General features: G+C 42.3%; 1 long non-coding RNA gene across 1 annotated transcript; it reads right to left on the reverse strand.

The window, feature by feature from the left end:
- Positions 1–3,216: 3,216 nt before the first annotated feature.
- On the reverse strand, positions 3,217–8,853 carry LOC118945362. The gene is made up of 3 exons (XR_005040529.1): positions 8,759–8,853; positions 3,694–3,854; positions 3,217–3,574 (listed from the first exon to the last, which is right to left on the reverse strand). It is a non-coding gene; the product is annotated as an uncharacterized LOC118945362 (long non-coding RNA).
- Between the last annotated feature and the right edge of the window lie 10,645 nt (positions 8,854–19,498).

The following is a 19,498-nucleotide window of genomic DNA, read 5'->3' on the forward strand; positions in this document are numbered from 1 at the left end:
TAAATTAATTTGAGGAAAAGATCATGATCAATAGAAAGCAAATTACGGACTCCTCTTTTAAATCTGCGTATTCCTTCAAAGCTCAGTTGTCTTGCGTCTGCATAACTCTGCCAGGACCTAGGATCAAGAGAGACACTCAAGTGTTTAAGCACTATATCTCTTGACACAATGATGAAAATAATCATGGCCTCTAAACCTTCAAGCTGCATACTGGACCCTATTCCAACTAAACTACTGAAAGAGCTGCTTCATGTGCTTGGACCTCCTATGTTGAACATAATAAAAGGCTCTCTATCCACCGGATGTGTACCAAACTCACTAAAATTGGCAGTAATAAAGCCTCTCTTGAAAAAGCCAAACCTTGACCCAGAAAATATAAAAAACTATCGGCCTATATCGAATCTTCCATTCCTCTCAACATTTTTAGAAAAAGCTGTTGCGCAGCAACTCACTGCCTTCCTGAAGACAAACAATGTATACGAAATGCTTCAGTCTGGTTTTAGACCTCATCATAGCACTGAGACTGCACTTGTGAAGGTGGTAAATTACCTTTTAACGGCATCAGACCGAGGCTCTGCATCTGTCCTCGTGCTCCTAGACCTTAGTGCTGCTTTTGATACCATCGATCACCACATTGGAGATTGGAAACCCAAATTGGTCTACACAGACAAGTTCTGGCCTGGTTTAGATCTTATCTGTCGGAAAGATATCAGTTTGTCTCTGTGAATGATTTGTGCTCTGACAAATCAACTGTACATTTCGGTGTTATTCAAGGTTCCGTTTTGGGACCACTATTGTTTTCACGATATATTTTACCTCTTGGGGATGTCATTCGAAAACATAATCTTAACTTTTCACAGAGATGCTAGTTCTAGGTCCCAAGAAACAAAGAGATCTTCTGTTGAATCTGACAATTAATCTTGATGGTTGTACAGTCGTCTCAAATAAAACTGTGAAGGACCTCAGCGTTACTCTGGACCCTGATCTCTCTTTTGACGAACATATCAAGGCTGTTTCAAGGACAGCTTTTTTCCATCTACGTAACATTGCAAAAATCTGAAACTTTCTGTCCAAAAATGATGCAGAAAAATGTATCCATGCTTTTGTTACTTCTAGGTTAGACTACTGCAATGCTCTACTTTCCGGCTACCCGTATAAAGCACTAAGTAAACTTCAGTTAGTGCTACCTATCTTTCTGATTTGGTCCTGCCATACATACCTACACAGTTTTATTTGAGACGACTGTACAACCATCAAGATTAATTGTCAGATTCAACAGAAGATCTCTTTGTTTCTTGGGACCTAGAACAAGCATCTCTGTTTTGTCCGAGTTTAAAAGTAAAAAGTTTGCAGCCATCCACTTCCTTATGTCTGAAACACAGGCTTCTAGCGAGGGCAATTTTGGGGCTTCACCATGTTTCATTGAAATGTACAGCTGTGTGTCATCCGCATAGCAGTGAAAGTTAACATTATGTTTTCTAAGTTAACATTATGTTTATTTAGTGTGATGGACTGTGAGGTGATAACATTTTATTTGCTTTGTGATCTGTCAAAAGCGGTAAACAACTTGTCAAGTCATGTGCTCCGGATTTTGTATACACTGTAACAAGTACATTAAAGATTTGTACATGTACAATTCTGAAAAGTTTCCCTTTCAGACAATGGGCTCAGTCATCTTTGACTTTGATTTAGTTTATTTGCGTCTTATAGTGAATGGCATTCTGGGAATAGGGAGTTGTCGCTTGTCAAACATAAACAAACACGGCTGCAATCATCAATAATTTCCTAGCTGACAGGCATCCCTTTTCTAAACAATATTACATTTCTCCCTTGTGCTCACCAGGGATGTGGTACATTGTAATAAGTCTAGCTGTTAGGTCGCTAACTTAAATTTTCGTTTTTTTTGTCAGAGCAACCTGTTATTTAGATTGCTTCATGGATTGAGTGTGGCTATGGATGTGTTCCGTGTGATGTTTGGATGATGAAGTTCACATTTATCTTTTACAATAAAAGGTGAAATGAAGGAATAAAGTTGTGAAGACCTTAATTTCCCATCAGTACAATACATTGTTTAGATGCTTTTGAGACAGCGCTGCTGCTTAGATGCTGCAGGGACCACTCAACAACGATCACAAATATGTGACTGTACACATCAAAGGGTTAATGGAATCCCAGGGATTTCCATCAGTCTTCTAAACTTACAAAAAAGTGATTCAATTCACATGAAATAACATCATGATCTTATTTCCAACAATACATTGAGAGGGAATAGTTGTAGATGCCTTTTGCTTATTCACCACTTGATCGATGCTTTTCCAAGTTGACTTGATATTATTGAAGGATTCTTGGAATTGTTGGTGAAATATATTTTTGGGGATATCCTAAGTAGGTGAGTAAATTTGTTCTTATACTTTTTGTAATTTGCAGAATTCAGGGGAGAGGGATTTGTGAAAAATGTTTTATAACACTAAACCAATGTTTCCAGAACCCTTCTGCTGCTCTCTTACGTAGTTTAACTAAGGGTGAAATACAGAATTGAAAGATATGAGAAAAGTCTGGTAAGCAGACTCCACATCAACCTGATTATAAAAAACTTCCCATGAAATATTATCAATCAACATCTTATTAAAGAGCTCACAATTACTTTTATTAAAGGGGTCAGAAATGTCAGTACAAAGTATACCGGTATTAGCCACATTATCCAAAGAATTTGTAAAAGTGCAAAGAACCACATAATAGAGACAGTCCGGCGAGAGAGAAAGAGTGCAACGCTTGTGGGAAACAAAATCACTTTGCAAAGCAGTGCCGCTCAAAACCATGGCAGGAGCAGCCCACCTATACCAGAAAATACCTTTGTTAAAGGTCTGTCTGTCTGCCTGCCTGTCTGCCTGACTGTCCATGTGGCTTGATATTCGTGTGTAGGTACATGTGGAAGTCTTTGGATAAACATTTGTGACCACACCGCTATATGTGAAAGTGTGTACAGTAAGTGTGTGTGACCTTTACTGAGAGAAAGACAGTCCTCATCTCTTATCTGATATTGATGTGATTCAAATGCCTGCGACATCACATCTACTGTAATCCTAGTCTGGATTAAAGGACCAATCAGGCTCTCTCAGTGTGTGTGCGTGCTTGTGTTTGGCATGTAGCCACACACTAGATAACACACATGCCTGAGTGCACGATAAACATGAAGGAGTCCTGTTGAGGGTTTAGTTTATTTTATTGTTTGTTAAGGTGTACAAATTGGCAGCTAAGAGCTGAATTGCAGTGTACAGTCAATCTAAATAAATGAGCTAATAATTTAAATAGACAAATATTTAAATCATGGGAAATCGTGTGATTGTCTTTGTGAGGATCGAGGGAGCGTCATGGTCGATCACACCCAGTTGAAAACCTCTGGAGTTTTGGTCAGGGACAGGATCAGCCAAGGGGAGGAAGGCTGGAACGGTGTAAATGGAATCGCATCAAACATATGGAAACCATGTGTTTGATATTGTTGATACAGTTCCACCCAGTCCGCTCCAGCCATTACCACGTGCACGTCCTCCCCAATTAAGGTTACACCAACCTTCTGCGGATCAGACATGTCCAGACATGGAGTAATGATGACTTTTGTCCGCAGCGCAAATGGTCTCTGTAGCCGGTAGTTAGCCAGCTACTCCACAACCACCACCAACATGCAGCACCCACCTGGGTGATTGCTGGCAGCCATTGGGGCACTGGAAAGCTCACTGCACTTTGGCAATAGTCCAAAGTAGCCTTGTAGTTCTCCCCAGCATCTGCATACATCTGCTACCATCTAAGTTGTCCTCTCTTGGCTCGTGCTTCAGGCTTCTCCACTCAACATCAACCTGGCATTCAAATCAAAACATCCATACCAACAGTCCAACTAAATGATTTGCTTGACAGGTTAGAATCACTGTGGTGGTTTTAGACAATTCTAAACATGGTTAATTATTTAAACATATATTTGAAATGCAATCAAAAACAACTAAATATGACTAATATTTTTACTAGTTACAGAAGCGATTCTGCGATGCTGACTTTGAGGAGAGATAAAGACTACAAATGAATCACCCAGACAGGTCTAAATGACTGCAGGTTAGGATTCAAGATCTGTATTTACAGGAATCTTCATACTCCAGAACTATGACAGCGTGGAATCGGATTCTTCTATGTTAACATATTAGAGCCTGGAACTCAGTTTGGACAATTATAACCTGCCTCTGGCATCAGCAGGGGGGGTAGTTTTAGCTCAGTTTAGATTATGATTATGAATGATAGTGGTTTTTACACATACAGGCTGAAAGGAGATGATGGTTCTAATTCCCTACGTGTGTGTGTGCACAAATATGTGACCGACCAGCTCAAATCGGTCTTACTGTATGTAGCAAAATTTTGAGCTACAAAATGGCATATCACACATTACAGTTGAGGAACAATGGGAAAGTCATTTTGCTTTAAAAGTTGATAAACTTGTAAACTCACTTTTGAGAAAATGGCCTTTGAATGTTTTGGTACGACTATTGGAGAGCCCTTCTTTATCTACACCCATTCATCATCGTTCACACTCTCTTGAGCTTTAGCCTCACCCATCTCTTTAAGGCAGGTAATCCCAAAGCCCCAGGGGTATGCACAATGCCGTCGGGGGTATCCCCCCCCCCCCAAAGAAAAGTACATTTATATTTTCCAACGGTAATAGACATTTGGGTGAGGTTTTTTTCTCACCTGAGTAGCCTTGTTTCACTAGCAAAAATAAAACTAAACCATCTAGTGTTCAGCGAAATAACAACACAATGTCAAATACAGGTAGCCTAATCAAATAATGAACATCCAATCACATTAACTCTTACTCTCCCGTGGGAAACCTTCACAATTGTGCAGACATTTAGAAATGAAACATGACAATTTGAAAAATAAGCCACAGGAGTTTGAGTGAGAATAAGGATGACTTTCAAGTAGCAAGACATGTATAAAAGCAACGGATACCATTAATAAGAAGGGGCTATAAGCATCTTATATGGTGAGCTACCGAGTGGATAGGACAGGCAAGCCCCATACTATAGGCAAGCCCCAAAAAATATTTTTGGGATCTCTACATTTAGGTCTCCTAATTTAAACCCGATCAAACTTGTTTGGCATCGACTGAAAGCATTCATCTGTAACTCTGCCAAGCAGACAAGCAAAGGTGAACTGGTCGAGGCCATAAAGATGTTGTGGCTAGAGAAATTGACGATACAACAATGCAACAAATACATTGATAATCTCAGCAAGATTTTACCAGTGGTCGTGGAGCTGGGTAGAAGTGTGACAAATGTAGTTTATGTAAACATCTGCATTTGAATGTGGTTTTTTATGTATTTTATTAACAAAAGCATAAAGATGTTGACGAAATACTGTTTTGAATTAGAAATGTAACACTTTAAAGTACTTAAGCATTGAATACATTGCAAACTGAGGCATTTTCACAACAGTAGCCGGCCTATAAAAAGTATATTGTCCTGCTAATAGGAAACATTTGCGTGATGGGCTACACCTGCTACAGTCGTGAAAACACAGCATCTTGTTTACATCTTGTGTACATTCTTTATTGTAACCACAATGTCACAATTTCTATCTACCTTTCCAATTACTTTTAGAGTTTGGGAATTACAAATGTGCTCTTTTCATTATTAGTTACATTGTTTTAGTTTGAACATGCAGACTTTGTTCTTTAAATGATTGTTTTATGTAGGATGCTACATTTTGGACCAGTTGCAATTGTAAGTAGGCCTAATAAAAACAATCCTCCTTCTATTAGGCTGTCAAGCCTCATAGCCTACCTCAGCCAGTTGAGTTATTTTACATAGGTCTAGGCTCTGAAGAAATAGACTCTTACAATTAAGCCCTCTTGTTGTTTGTAAAGCCAAATTAAAATGAAGATTGTTGAAATGAATTGCTTGACTGGTATAGGTTTTCTTCATCTGTTGGTGTGCAACACTTGCATAACAAGTTAACTATATTTTCAGCACCAGCCACTGTTCACTTATTGATTGCTCTGCCGGGTGCCGCCAGTTGTTTTTTTAATTGAACCTTTCTTTAACTAGGCAAGTCAGGTAAGAGCAAATTCTTATTTACAATGACAGCCTACCCACGCTGGGCCAATTGTGCACCGCCCTATGGCACTCCCAGTCACGGTCAGATGTGATACAGGAGGAATTCGAACCAGGGACTGTAGTAAAGCCTCTTTAGCCGAGATGCAGTGCCTTAGACCACTGCGCAACTCGGGAGCCATGGCTAGTATATATAATTAGAACACTATTCTCCGAATCAGTCTCAGCAGAGATGGGTAACACAGACTCCAACACAAACGATTCAGAGGCACCTGTGTCTCTCAGGATCTTCACTGGCACTAGGTCCTTACTTCCTAACAGACACAAAACCCTCTGTAATGAAAGGTAAACAGTCTGGGTCAATATGGACTTTCACATGCATCTGGGAATGAGACAATGTGTCAGAAGTGAACTGATGTGGAACAGGTGCAGCTATTGCCGTAGGCTTAGATTTAACGTAAGCGCACATACTGAATTTAACCCTATCCCTGAGAACCGGACATTCATTTTTCTAATGACCCGAACCTTGACAGTAGTGACACTCTTGACCAAAGTCAGCTTTACCACGGGAGTCAGGCTCAAACCTAGTTGAATGAAACTCTGCCATGGACCAAAGTATCTCGGTGAGTGAGGCCCAAATCTCTCCGAACGCCCCCACTCACTCCTAATACGGGACTCTGCAAAGACACTTTTGGGAGTCAAAACATACTTGTCCGCCAAAACCGCAGCTTCAGCGCCAGTCTTTACTTTTCGTTCGTTAATGTACGTGGCTTTTTGATCAGGAATTGTGTTCTTAAATTGCTCTAGCATAATCAGATCACACAGCCCTTGGAAAGTCATAACTGCACAGGCAGAACACCAGCGATTAAACTGTGAATATAACTCTTGAGCAAACTCAACATGAGTCTGTTTATTATCTCTTTTTAAAGTTCTAAATCGTTGGCGGTAAGCCTCAGGGACCAATTCGTGAATCACAGCCATTTTAACCTTATCATAACGGACACTGTCGGCTACACTAAGAGCTGAATATGCTTCCTGCTCTTTACCAGTGAACACACTGCAACATTAAAGTGCGGTCAGAATCAGGCCAACTCCTAGCATCAGCAACACGCTCAAACAATGAAAATAATATCTCAGGGTCCTTCATTAAATTTTGGCAACACCCGTAAGTTCCCAACAATATCAAATGTGTCCTGGGTACGACAAAAAGAGGAATGACCCCTAGGTAAATCTGGGTCACCTTCCCAGAGCAAACTCTTCCCTGAGAGCTTTCCTTCCCTAACCAGTTATAGCCGCTCTTGTCGCAGCTTGATTTTAGCATGCTCCATATCCTGTTTAAATTCCAATTCCTTTTCATATACGATCATGCTCTAACTTCTCAAGATCATGCTCTAGCTTCCCACGATCATGCTCTAGCTTCTCACGGTCTTGCTCTAGCTTCTCACGGCCGTGCTCTAGCTTCTCACGATCGTGCTCTAGCTTCTCACGATCGTGCTCTAGCATCTCACGATCGTGCTCTAGCATCTCACGATCGTGCTCTAGCTTCTCACGATCGTGCTCTAGCTTCTCACGATCGTGCTCTAGCTTCTCACGATCATGTTCTAGCTGTAACAGAAGCAGTTATTTCTGCTGTTCAAAAAGAAGACTACTAGGACTAACAGATGGAGAGGCCATTGTAACGTTACGGGGAGACGGCGAGTCCTCAGCAGATGCTGCCCCAGTTGTAACTACAAGAATACCATTCATCAGATTGGCCTTCAATATCAACCTAATTTCATCCTTGTAGTGTTCAGCAATCTTCAACAGCTGTCCTTTAGTACATAATTCTAACAGTTCTTCTGATGGAAAGCGAATAAACTCGTCTACATTAGACGCCATAGTCCGAAGTAAATGCAAAAAATATATATATCTAGCTCTTTCCCTCTGCTGAACACACCAGACCACAAGAGAAGTGACAATCACACTGGCACCACAGAAGAAAGCTGAGATATATATGGAGCTTCCCCAAAACCTACAGTTACTCAACCTTAGTCTTCGTGCAGATTTGCAGTGGGTAATTACGCACTGTAGCCTGCTGGCAAGGAAATAAACCACCCAGCACGCTGGCAGATTCCCCCAAGCAACAGATGTGCCCCCGAAACATCTGCTCAGTCCACAGACACCACACAGAAATAACAAACAAAATAACCATGACCAACATATTCCAAAGTGAAACATGTTGCTAAGCCTAACAGGGGAAAAAGAAAGGCTATAGCTCCTGGTAGCAAGTGTCACTACCCTACCCAAATCGCCCACTGAGGTACACAGCCGATTGTACTCACCTCCTCGGACCAATGTCCCAACAGCGAGTAGAGCAAGAGTCTCCAGCCTGGGCAGGGGCCTGGAAACTAACCAATACACTCTCTCCAATGCAGCACACAACCAACCAACCACCGCTGTGGCAAGTTTACCAAACAAACGAAGGCAACCAGTACTGGGCACCAAACATTACAACTCAAACAAGCTGTAACAAAAGATGCAAAACAATGCACCTACAGTGTTCTCAAACATGAACTCCACGTTTTCTCCCAAACACAACACACGTACTAGTAAGCCCAACAACACTAGTATTAGTCCTTCGTAATGCAACAAAGTGCTATACGCCAAAATGTCTAGGAACCAACCTTATGATCCCGGACGAGCCCCCACTTGTCACGAACAGGCTCAAAGTTCATAACAAAAAAGGAGACAACGTGGAGATACGGAATAACAAAATATATTTATTAACTGAAGTAAATGAATGGGGAAGAGGTGCATTCATCCTGGGACACACCCGAGCCCAGGTGTGTCCCATTTCTCTGACGACCCTCCCGGCTCTGCATACCGACATCCTATTAAGGAAAACAAGAGCAAAGAGAAAGAATTAGGCAGACAGATTGGGAGGGTGGTCACAATATATATATCATTTTTTTCAGAACATTAACCGTGTGTAGGTAGCTACGTGTGTAAGTAGATGTGGAAAGATAGATACAAATGATTCTTTTCAAATTGGGAAGGGGGGGTTCACACCTAGCTTAAATTGGGGGGGGGGGGGGGGGTCACCTTTAGTAAAGGTTGAATAAAGGTTGAATCCCCTTTCCACATGTTAAAGATTCCAAATGATAAAGCGTTTTTAGCAAACAATCGGCCCCAACCCCAAGTAATACATTTGGGCACAATTGACAGCGTGCTGGACTTCGGGCTAGAATGTTGAGGGTTCAAAACCTGCTCCCTGCTTGTTTCATTACATTATTTGGCCAGTCTCAGAGCAAATAGCCTGGACTGTTACTCCCATCTCGTTCCTTACTCTCTTTCACACGTCATTCTACGCCTGAGTGGCTCGCAAGATAGTAGCTACTAACAATTGGATACCACGAAAAAGGGGTAAAATTCAAAAGAAAAAAACAAAACAAAAAATGATCAAAGAAATAAAAGCTGAAATTAATAATTATCTCTGCTATTATTCTGACATTTCACATTATTAATAAAAAGCGGTGATCCTAACTGACCTTAGACAGTGAATTTTTACTAGGATTACATGTAAAGAATTGTGAAAATCTGAGTTTAAATGTATTTGGCTAAGGTGTATGTAAACCTCTGACTTCAACTGTACATGCAGACACAGCATCATTCAAAGAATGGAGTTTGATCCACCTGGTTTCAATATGACTGAATTTTTTAAGACTTTATGACCAAAACATTTGCACAATTGTTTGTCTCTACATTAACTAACATATTCCTCTCAATTGTAAATGTTTTGCTTGACTCGTTATGACGTTATAATTACTTACATTTGTTTCCACCATAATATTTTGTCAGACATCTTTGCTGAAGAAAGTCACCAGCGACGGGAGGCTCCCATCAAATTCGTCATTGGAACCACTCGATATGATTGGTCATTTAAAAACCTTGGGACCCAAATGCATAATGAATGCTCTAACTCCCCCTTGCGGTGGTCTGGAGCAATGAAGCTGTGACGCTGGGTACCTCTAAGTCTTGGTTTTAATACACAATACATTTTTAAAAAGCTGCGTTACACAGGATTATCTACACATACTGACCAGCTCAAAGAGACAGAAGCATGCTATATGGCTGTGACGCTGGGTACCTCTAAGTCTTGGTTTTAATACACAATACATTTTTAAAAAGCTGCGTTACACAGGATTATCTACACATACTGACCAGCTCAAAGAGACAGAAGCATGCTATATGGCAGACCAATCCGAACTCATCTCTCAGGCATGTCCAGCCCACTCATTATCTCAGCCAATTATGGCTAGCGGGAAGTTTGCTGTCTTTATCTTTGGCTAAACCAACTAGGCTTTTATTCATATTTACAGATGGCATACAAGTTTGTTATTAAGGCACTTGAACGTTCATAAGTTCGAGTAGGCATTTCTGCCAAAAAACACATTTTGATTTAAAAAAACAGTTTATATTCAAACGGCTCTCCTGTTACATATGCCTAGCTTCCTGAAAGGGGTCACACATTGGATCGTAACTCTGCAGATTGACTATGAAGGTTATTTTATTCGTAGTTTTAAAAACATGCGTCAAAACAATACCAGGATCAATTAAATAATATGCCTTTTCTCATGGTTATACATACTAAGCACATTTGAGTCAATGTAGAAGGCTCAATAAGGCTTAGTATGGCGTACTGTACTGTGTGACCCCAATCAAAACAGTGTAGGAATGGTTTATCAACAACAGCTTGTAATAATAAGATGAAAAACATGTGTAGTATTCCTATGCTGTATCGTAATCGTACCATAACCATCAACAGGATATCTCACCCCCCCCCCCCCCCACCATTTATTGTCTAAAGAAAACTAACCTAGTAAGGAAAAATACAGCCATTACCCTGCATGAAGAGCAGTGTGTCCAGGGATAAGTATATTAGAGCATCATCTGGCCCCAGTCATCCCATTACTGATCTGATCAATTTCACAATTTAACACACATCACGTGGTCACATTTTCCTCCAAGGGCCCAGAACTCTGACGCTGAGGCTAGATGTCACATGTTGTTTTTGACATCGAGGTCACCTAGTCCAGACAGAGGGGTGTTGCATGCAGGACATTTGATTTGACTGAGACCTTTGTGACCTTTGTAAACTGCAACCTTACGTGTTCTCTCTCAGGGCCTCATCCCTTATGCAGTCACCACGCTCTCCAAAAGTCTGACATAACTATATTCAGGGAGCAGAAAGGAGTGCCTTCCGACATGGCTCCGTTTAGACGTTTAGTGCATTCGGAAAGTATTCAGACCCCTTGACTTTTTCCACTTTTTAATTTTATTTATTTTATTTTACCTTTATTTAACTAGGCAAGTCAGTATACAGATTCTGGTGGGGAGATATAGGTAGCACACACAAGGACATTTTTCTTTTTTGAGATTATTTCCTTTTGAATTTCTAGACAAATGTACAATGTTCCTGTTTTCATTAATTTAATTGAGTGAGTTAGGTCTGCTCTATACCACTACTACACCTGGTTTCTTGGGACTATCAGCTCTCTGAAACATCGAGGGCAACCAGTGGGTCCATCTCCTCAATGACCTTAGGCCGTGGATTTTCCAGGATGAGATAGTAAAACTTTGTATTCCATAAAGTTTCCAATGTTACTCGTGTGGTTTGGCCTCAGACCAGTTAGTGTGAGCAGAGCCTGCTGAGCATCTGACACACGCCATTGGCTTTGGCTAGTGTAAGAGTTGGGGTTGGGCCTGTTTGCCTGCTCATGGCCTGGGCGTATGTGAGACTTTCGTGTTGAGACCCTCTTTGCGGAACTGGGGGGCATAGGGTGGGCAGGAGGGACATAGGTCTGATCTGAGGGGGCCTATGTGGGGTGTGGGCATGGTTAGTTTGGGGGGGCATTGATGTGCCTGGTGGTGCTGTGGTCTGGATGTATGATCCTCTTGGCATGGGTCCTCTAGGTGTAGGTATCTCTCTCTTTATCTCTCTCGCTCTCAATTCAATTCAAGGTTTTTATTGGCATGGGAAACACATGTTTATGTTGCCGAAGCAAGTGAAATAGATTGATTATTTCACTTTTGTTTATTATCAACAATGAACAGTAAACATTACAGTCACAAGTTTCAAAAGAATAGACACATTTCAAATGTCATATTATGGCTATGTACAGTGTTTATAATGATGTACAAAAGGGAAAATAAATAAACATAAATATGGGTTGTATTTACAGTGGTGTTTGTTCTTCACTGGTTGCCCTTTTCTTGTGGCAACAGCTTACAAATCTTGCTGCTGTGATGGCACACTCTGGTTTTTCATCCAAAAGGGAATGGGTCTGAAAGATCTGAATGCATTATAAGTAAGGGCATGCTCAGACCCTGAAAAGATTAACTATGGTACATAACATCAGATGAGGTGACAACACAGGAGTGGCTTTGTGTCACGAGTCCGACCGAGGGTGGCTTCCCTTCCCGGTCGAGTGGCGCTCGTCGTCACCGGCCTATTAGCTGCCATTGATTGTCTTTCCTCCCCCTCCTTGTATGTTTATTGTTAGCACCTGTTTGTGATGATTAGTTGGGCTTTATTAGACAGCCGGCTCGCCTGTTTTTTGTGCGGGATAAATTCTTGTGACCTTCGGTTCTGTAGTAGAGGAACGTGTTTGTTCCTGGTCGTGTATTTCAGTTGTACTATTTTCGTCCCCCGTGTTTGGGGCCGTTTGGTTGTGAGCACCCTGTGGTGCGTTTGTGAATTAAAGAGCACAGCATTGCACTCTCTGTTTCCTGCGTCTGACTCCACACCCACGACACCCGGAGCGTTACACTTTGGGACAAGTCTATGAATGTCCTTGAGTGGCCAAGCCAGAGCCCAGACTTGAACCTGATCGAACATCTCTGGAGAGACCTGAAAAGTTCTGTGCAGCAGCACTCCCCATCCAAGCTGACAGAGTTTGAGAGGATCTGCAGAGAAGAATGGGAAAAACTCCCCTAATACGAGTTTGTAGAGTCATACCCCAAAAGACTCAAGGCTGTAATCGCTGCCAAAGGTGCTTCACAGGGACTGAATACTTATGTAAATGTGATATTTTAGTTCTTTATTTTTAATACATTTGCAAACATTTCTAAAAAACTGTTTTTGCTTTGTCATTATGGGGTATTGTGTGCAGATTAATGAGGGGGAAAAACTAAACAATTTTAGAATAAGGCTGTAACTTAACAAAGTGGCTGCAGGGCAGCCTAGTGGTTAGAGCGTTGGACTAGTAACCAGAAGGTTGCAAGTTCAAACCCCTGAGCTGACAAGGTACAAATCTGTCGTTCTACCCCTGAACTACCCCTAGGCCATCATTGAAAATAAGAATTTGTTCTTAATGAAGAGAGCTTCTCCATCCTAGAGGGGAAGATCAATCATTTCCAGGCCCAGGGAAATGTACTAGTCTGTTGTGATCTAAATCCCAGAACTGGACAAGAACCTGTGTCATGTGAATTTTGTTTTTAATGTTCATAAACTGAACTTCACTTAAAACACTCCGTCTATTACTAAGAATTTGTATGGTTCTTATAGAAATGAAATATACAGAGGCCAGTTTACAATAGTCAGTAAGGTTTATTTACGAGAGCGCTGCTGTACATATACAAAGACATTCCTTTTATAACTTTCTTACCATACACACCAACATAGGGATTTTCTCATGAGTCTCACCACAGTTTATTACCACTCAGCTGACAGTTCCAGTCTCCCCAGATACGAGAGCTCTGGAGGGGCTCTCCCTGTCTTATCTAATCTCCCCAGAGTTACAGCCAGGTTGGTTCAAACATAGGTTAATGCTCCTCTCTGTTCTCTTTCGAAACACACATACATTCCTTTCTTCCTAGGTCTATGCTACATAACCCCTTCCTAATGAACAAACATTATTTATCATTATTGTGAGAGGACCAAGTAATTGGGCGTCACTCTAAAGCGGGAAGGTGGAATAAACGAGTCAGGAGTAGGTTTTCTTGATTGAACACAGTTCTCTATTGAGGGCATTTGGGCAACACAAACACTCCAACATAATCAATGAAAATCTCCCAAGGCCAAAGCATACATCTTCTTCTCCAGCTCAAACAGGAACACAAAACAATTATCTTTAACTTCTTGGATATAGGGGAGGGGGCGCATTTTAATTTTTGGATGAAAAACGTTCCCGTTTTAAACAAGATATTTTGTCACGAAATGATGCTTGACTATGCATATAATTGACAGCTTTGGAAAGAAAACCCTCTGATGTTTCCAAAACTGCAAAGATATTGTCTGTGAGTGCCACAGAACTGATGTTACAGAAAAAACCCAGATAAAAATCCAATCAGGAAGTGCCGCATTTTTTGAAACCGCCTCATGGCAATGACTCCTTATATGGCAGTGAAGGAGCTAGGAGTCAGCTTACGTTTTCCACGTTTTCCCCAAGGTGTCTGCAGCATTGTGACGTATTTGTAGGCATACAGTGCCTTGCGAAAGTATTCGGCCCCCTTGAACTTTGCGACCTTTTGCCACATTTCAGGCTTCAAACATAAAGTTATAAAACTGTATTTTTTTGTGAAGAATCAACAACAAGTGGGACACAATCATGAAGTGGAACGACATTTATTGGATATTTCAAACTTTTTTAACAAAATAAAAAACTGAAAAATTGGGCGTGCAAAATTATTCAGCCCCCTTAAGTTAATACTTTGTAACGCCACCTTTTGCTGCGATTACAGCTGTAAGTCGCTTGGGGTATGTCTCTATCAGTTTTGCACATCGAGAGACTGACATTTTTTCCCATTCCTCCTTGCAAAACAGCTCGAGCTCAGTGAGGTTGGATGGAGAGCATTTGTGAACAGCCGTTTTCAGTTCTTTCCACAGATTCTCGATTGGATTCAGGTCTGGACTTTGACTTGGCCATTCTAACACCTGGATATGTTTATTTTTTAACCATTCCATTGTAGATTTTGCTTTATGTTTTGGATCATTGTCTTGTTGGAAGACAAATCTCCGTCCCAGTCTCAGGTCTTTTGCAGACTCCATCAGGTTTTCTTCCAGAATGGTCCTGTATTTGGCTCCATCCATCTTCCCATCAATTTTAACCATCTTCCCTGTCCCTGCGGAAGAAAAGCAGGCCCAAACCATGATGCTGCCACCACCATGTTTGACAGTGGGGATGGTGTGTTCAGCTGTGTTGCTTTTACGCCAAACATAACGTTTTGCATTGTTGCCAAAAAGTTCAATTTTGGTTTCATCTGACTAGAGCACCTTCTTCCACATGTTTGGTGTGTCTCCCAGGTGGCTTGTGGCAAACTTTAAACAACACTTTTTATGGATATCTTTAAGAAATGGCTTTCTTCTTGCCACTCTTCCATAAAGGCCAGATTTGTGCAATATACGACTGATTGTTGTCCTATGGACAGAGTCTCCCACCTCAGCTGTAGATCTCTGCAGTTCATCCAGAGTGATCATGGGCCTCTTGGCTGCATCTCTGATTAGTCTTCTCCTTGTATGAGCTGAAAGTTTAGAGGGACGGCCAGGTCTTGGTAGATTTGCAGTGGTCTAATACTCCTTCCATTTCAATATTATCGCTTGCACAGTGCTCCTTGGGATGTTTAAAGCTTGGGAAATCTTTTTGTATCCAAATCCGGCTTTAAACTTCTTCACAACAGTATCTCGGACCTGCCTGGTGTGTTCCTTGTTCTTCATGATGCTCTCTGCGCTTTTAACGGACCTCTGAGACTATCACAGTGCAGGTGCATTTATACGGAGACTTGATTACACACAGGTGGATTGTATTTATCATCATTAGTCATTTAGGTCAACATTGGATCATTCAGAGATCCTCACTGAACTTCTGGAGAGAGTTTGCTGCACTGAAAGTAAAGGGGCTGAATAATTTTGCACGCCCAATTTTTCAGTTTTTGATTTGTTAAAAAAGTTTAAAATATCCAATAAATGTCATTCCACTTCATGATTGTGTCCCACTTGTTGTTGATTCTTCACAAAAAAATACAGTTTTATATTTTTATGTTTGAAGCCTGAAATGTGGCAAAAGGTTGCAAAGTTCAAGGGGGCCGAATACTTTCGTAAGGAACTGTATCATTGGAATATTGACCATAAGAGACTACATCTACCAGGTGGTTGCTTGGTGTCCTCTGTCGCAATTATTGCGTAATATTCAGCTGCAGTATTTTTCCGTTTTCTTCTGATGAGAAGGCACTGCCACCACTGATAGATTATCGAATAGATATGTGAAAAACACCTTGAGGATTGATTCTAAACAACGTTTGCCATGTTTCTGTCGATAGTATGGAGCTAATTTGGAAAAAAGTTCGGCATTGTAAGTGACTGCATTTTCCGGTGTTTTTCTTAGCCAAACTTGATGAACAAAACGGAGCTATTTCGTCTACACAAATAATATTTTTGGAAAAAATGAACATTTGCTATCTAACTAAGAGTCTCGTCATTGAAAACATCCGAAGTTCTTCAAAGGTAAATTATTTTATTTGAATGCTTTTCTTGTTTTTGTAAAAATGTTGCCTGCTGAATGCTAGGCTTAATGCTAGGCTATCAATACTCTTACACAAATGCTTGTGTAGCTTTGGTTGAAAAGCATATTTTGAAAATCTGAGATGACAGTGTTGTTAACAAAAGGCTAAGCTTGTGTTTGAATATATTTAATTCATTTCATTTGCGATTTTCATTAATAGGAAACGTTGCGTTATGGTAATGAGCTTGAGGCTATGATTACGCTCCCAGATACGGGATTGCTCGACGCTAGAGGTTAAACTACAACAAAAGTCATGGGCTTGTTACCGTCTTAATGGTTCTTCATGGATAGCTCCTCTGTCTCGGTGGCCATCTTCCAGAGTTAGTTTTTCCCCCCTTCTCTGCTGGTTCCATAATCTCTCTTATAGGGGAAGGAGAATATGTAATTAATACTGTCAGCTGTGCTTAATTGCCTCTGGCTACCTTGTCTCCCATGCCTTGTTGGGCTACTATCCGTGAGCCCAGCCTGCCCTTTGGTGGTCCTTCCACATACCTTCCCCCTCAGGACCGAACCGGAGGTTCTGGCACCAGACGCGCCGTCTTGGTCGCATCGGGACAGCTCGTCTGCATTCCCGTTCCTCGATCCAGCCCTGTGGATGACATGGAAAGAGAACGGTTGTAAAGACAAAAACCATCTGGCTATTCTGTTGTGGATGGCTGGTAAGAGAAACAATAACGTGAGGGGTGCATGGTCAGTAACTAATGCAAATCTCCGATCCAGTAGGTAGTACTGGAGATAATCGAGGGCCCACTTAATGGCTCTTTCTCTAACGGTAGCATATCTCGGCTCCCGATCGCTGATCGCCGATTCCTACTTATGAAGAGAATCGGCTTCTCTGCTTCGCCTTTACCCTGAGCTAGTACGGCCCCGAGCCCCTTATCCGAGGCGTCGACCTGCACAATGAACTCTTGTGAGAAGTCCGGAGCCTGTGGGACGGGATCAGAACACAGGCCATCTTTTAGCAATTGAAAGGCCTCTTCCGTATCATCTTTCCACTCTACCTGGTTTGGCAAGTTTTTCTTGATGAGGTTTGTGAGGGGGTTGGCAATGGTTGCATATCCCGGGATAAAATGGAAATAATATCCCGTTATCCCTAAGAAGGCCCGAACATCCCGCTTGGTCCAGGGTCGAGGCCAGTCCCGAATTGCCCTGGTGTTCTCTGCCTGTGGGCGTATCTTCCCATTCCCCACGGTGTACCCCAGGTATTCCGCTTCGGACAGGCCCAGGCAACATTTATTTGGATTGGCCGTCAACCCTGTGGCTTCCAAACTCACGAGCACCGCCCGTAATCGCAGGAGGTGACTATCCCAGTCCTCGCTGTGGATGACCACATCGTCTTTGTACGCCGCTGCATACTCTTGATGGGGCCGTAGAATGGCATCCATGAGGCGTTGGTAAGTTGCTGCGGCACCATGCAGTCCGAAGAGCATCCTCACATACTGGAAAAGCCCCTCTGGTGTGGCAAAGGCAGTCTTTGGGCGATCCTCCGGAGCCACCGGCACTTGCCAATATCCCTTCGTCAAATCCAGGGTGGTGATGAACTTGGCCTTTCCTAAGCGCTCCAAGAGTTCATCCATGCCGGGCATGGGATACGCGTCGAATGTAGAGATGGAATTTACGCTCCTAAAGTTGTTGCAGAGTCTCATACTAACATCGGATTTGGGGACCAGGACTATTGGACTGGACCACTCACTCGTCGATGGCTCGATCACACCCATCCTCAACATCTCCTTTACCTCGTTCTTAGCGATGACTCTGCGAGCCTCAGGAATCCTGTAAGGGCGGATATGCACCTTCTTGCCGGGTTCAGTGTGCATATGGTGGAACAGGACATCTGTATGTCCTGGGAATGGAGAGAATATTAGACTGAAGTTCATAATCAGCTTGTCTAGCTGTCTTGACTGCCCCGGCAGGAGAGTTTGGCCTCGGGGGCACCTGTGGTAGAGCCTCCTCTTTTCCTTTGTCCTCCAGGGCCATCAAAAGGGGCATGGTTGGGTCTCCCAGGTCTCCTTGGCTAAATCGAGGATCCCTCGACAGGGTCTGCCATAGAGCAATTCAAATGGAGAGAATCCAGTGGACGCCTGGGGTACTTCTCGCAGGGCAAACATTAAGTGTGGTAGAAGCATGTCCCAGGTTTCTTCAAGCGTTCACACAACCTTTCTGTTTGAGGGTGGAATATGCTTGTTCGTATCTGTTGAACCTGATATAACCGACACAAGTCCTTCATCAATCAGGACATGAACGGGGTTCCCTGATCGGTTAAGATCGTCTTGGGGAGGCCCACCCGAGAAAACATCATGAACAATTCCTTGGCAATTCCCTTTGACGACATGTTACGCAGGGGTATGGCCTCCGGGAACTTGGTAGCATAATCTATGACCACTAGGATGTACTCGTGTCCTCAGGCGGATTTTGGGAGGGGTCCTACGAGGTCCATAGCTATGCGTTCAAATGGAGTCTCTATGATAGGGAGAGGAATCAAAGGGTTACGTAGGTGTGGTCGTGGAGCTGTACGTTGACAATGATCACACGTCCTACAATACCTGGCCACATCCCGAGTGACCCGGGGCCAATAGAATCTCCGCATGATTCTGTCAATAGTCTTGTCCCGTGCCAGGTGTCCTCCTGGGACATGGGAATGGGCTAACTGTAGAACTGTATCCCTGCATGGTCTAGGCACCATTAGTCATTCCTGGTTTTACAGGTCTGGGGTGCACTCACCAACCAATAATTCACAAAATGTGACAAAAAGCTAATTGAAACTCTGCATGCAGAATTCTGCAAAAATATACTTTGTGTCCAACACAAAATCCCAAACAATGCATGCAGATCAGAACTAGGATTATACCTGCTAGTTATCAAAAT

This window comes from Oncorhynchus mykiss, chromosome Y (genome assembly GCF_013265735.2).
Source record: "Oncorhynchus mykiss isolate Arlee chromosome Y, USDA_OmykA_1.1, whole genome shotgun sequence".
Taxonomy (NCBI): Eukaryota; Metazoa; Chordata; class Actinopteri; order Salmoniformes; family Salmonidae; genus Oncorhynchus; species Oncorhynchus mykiss.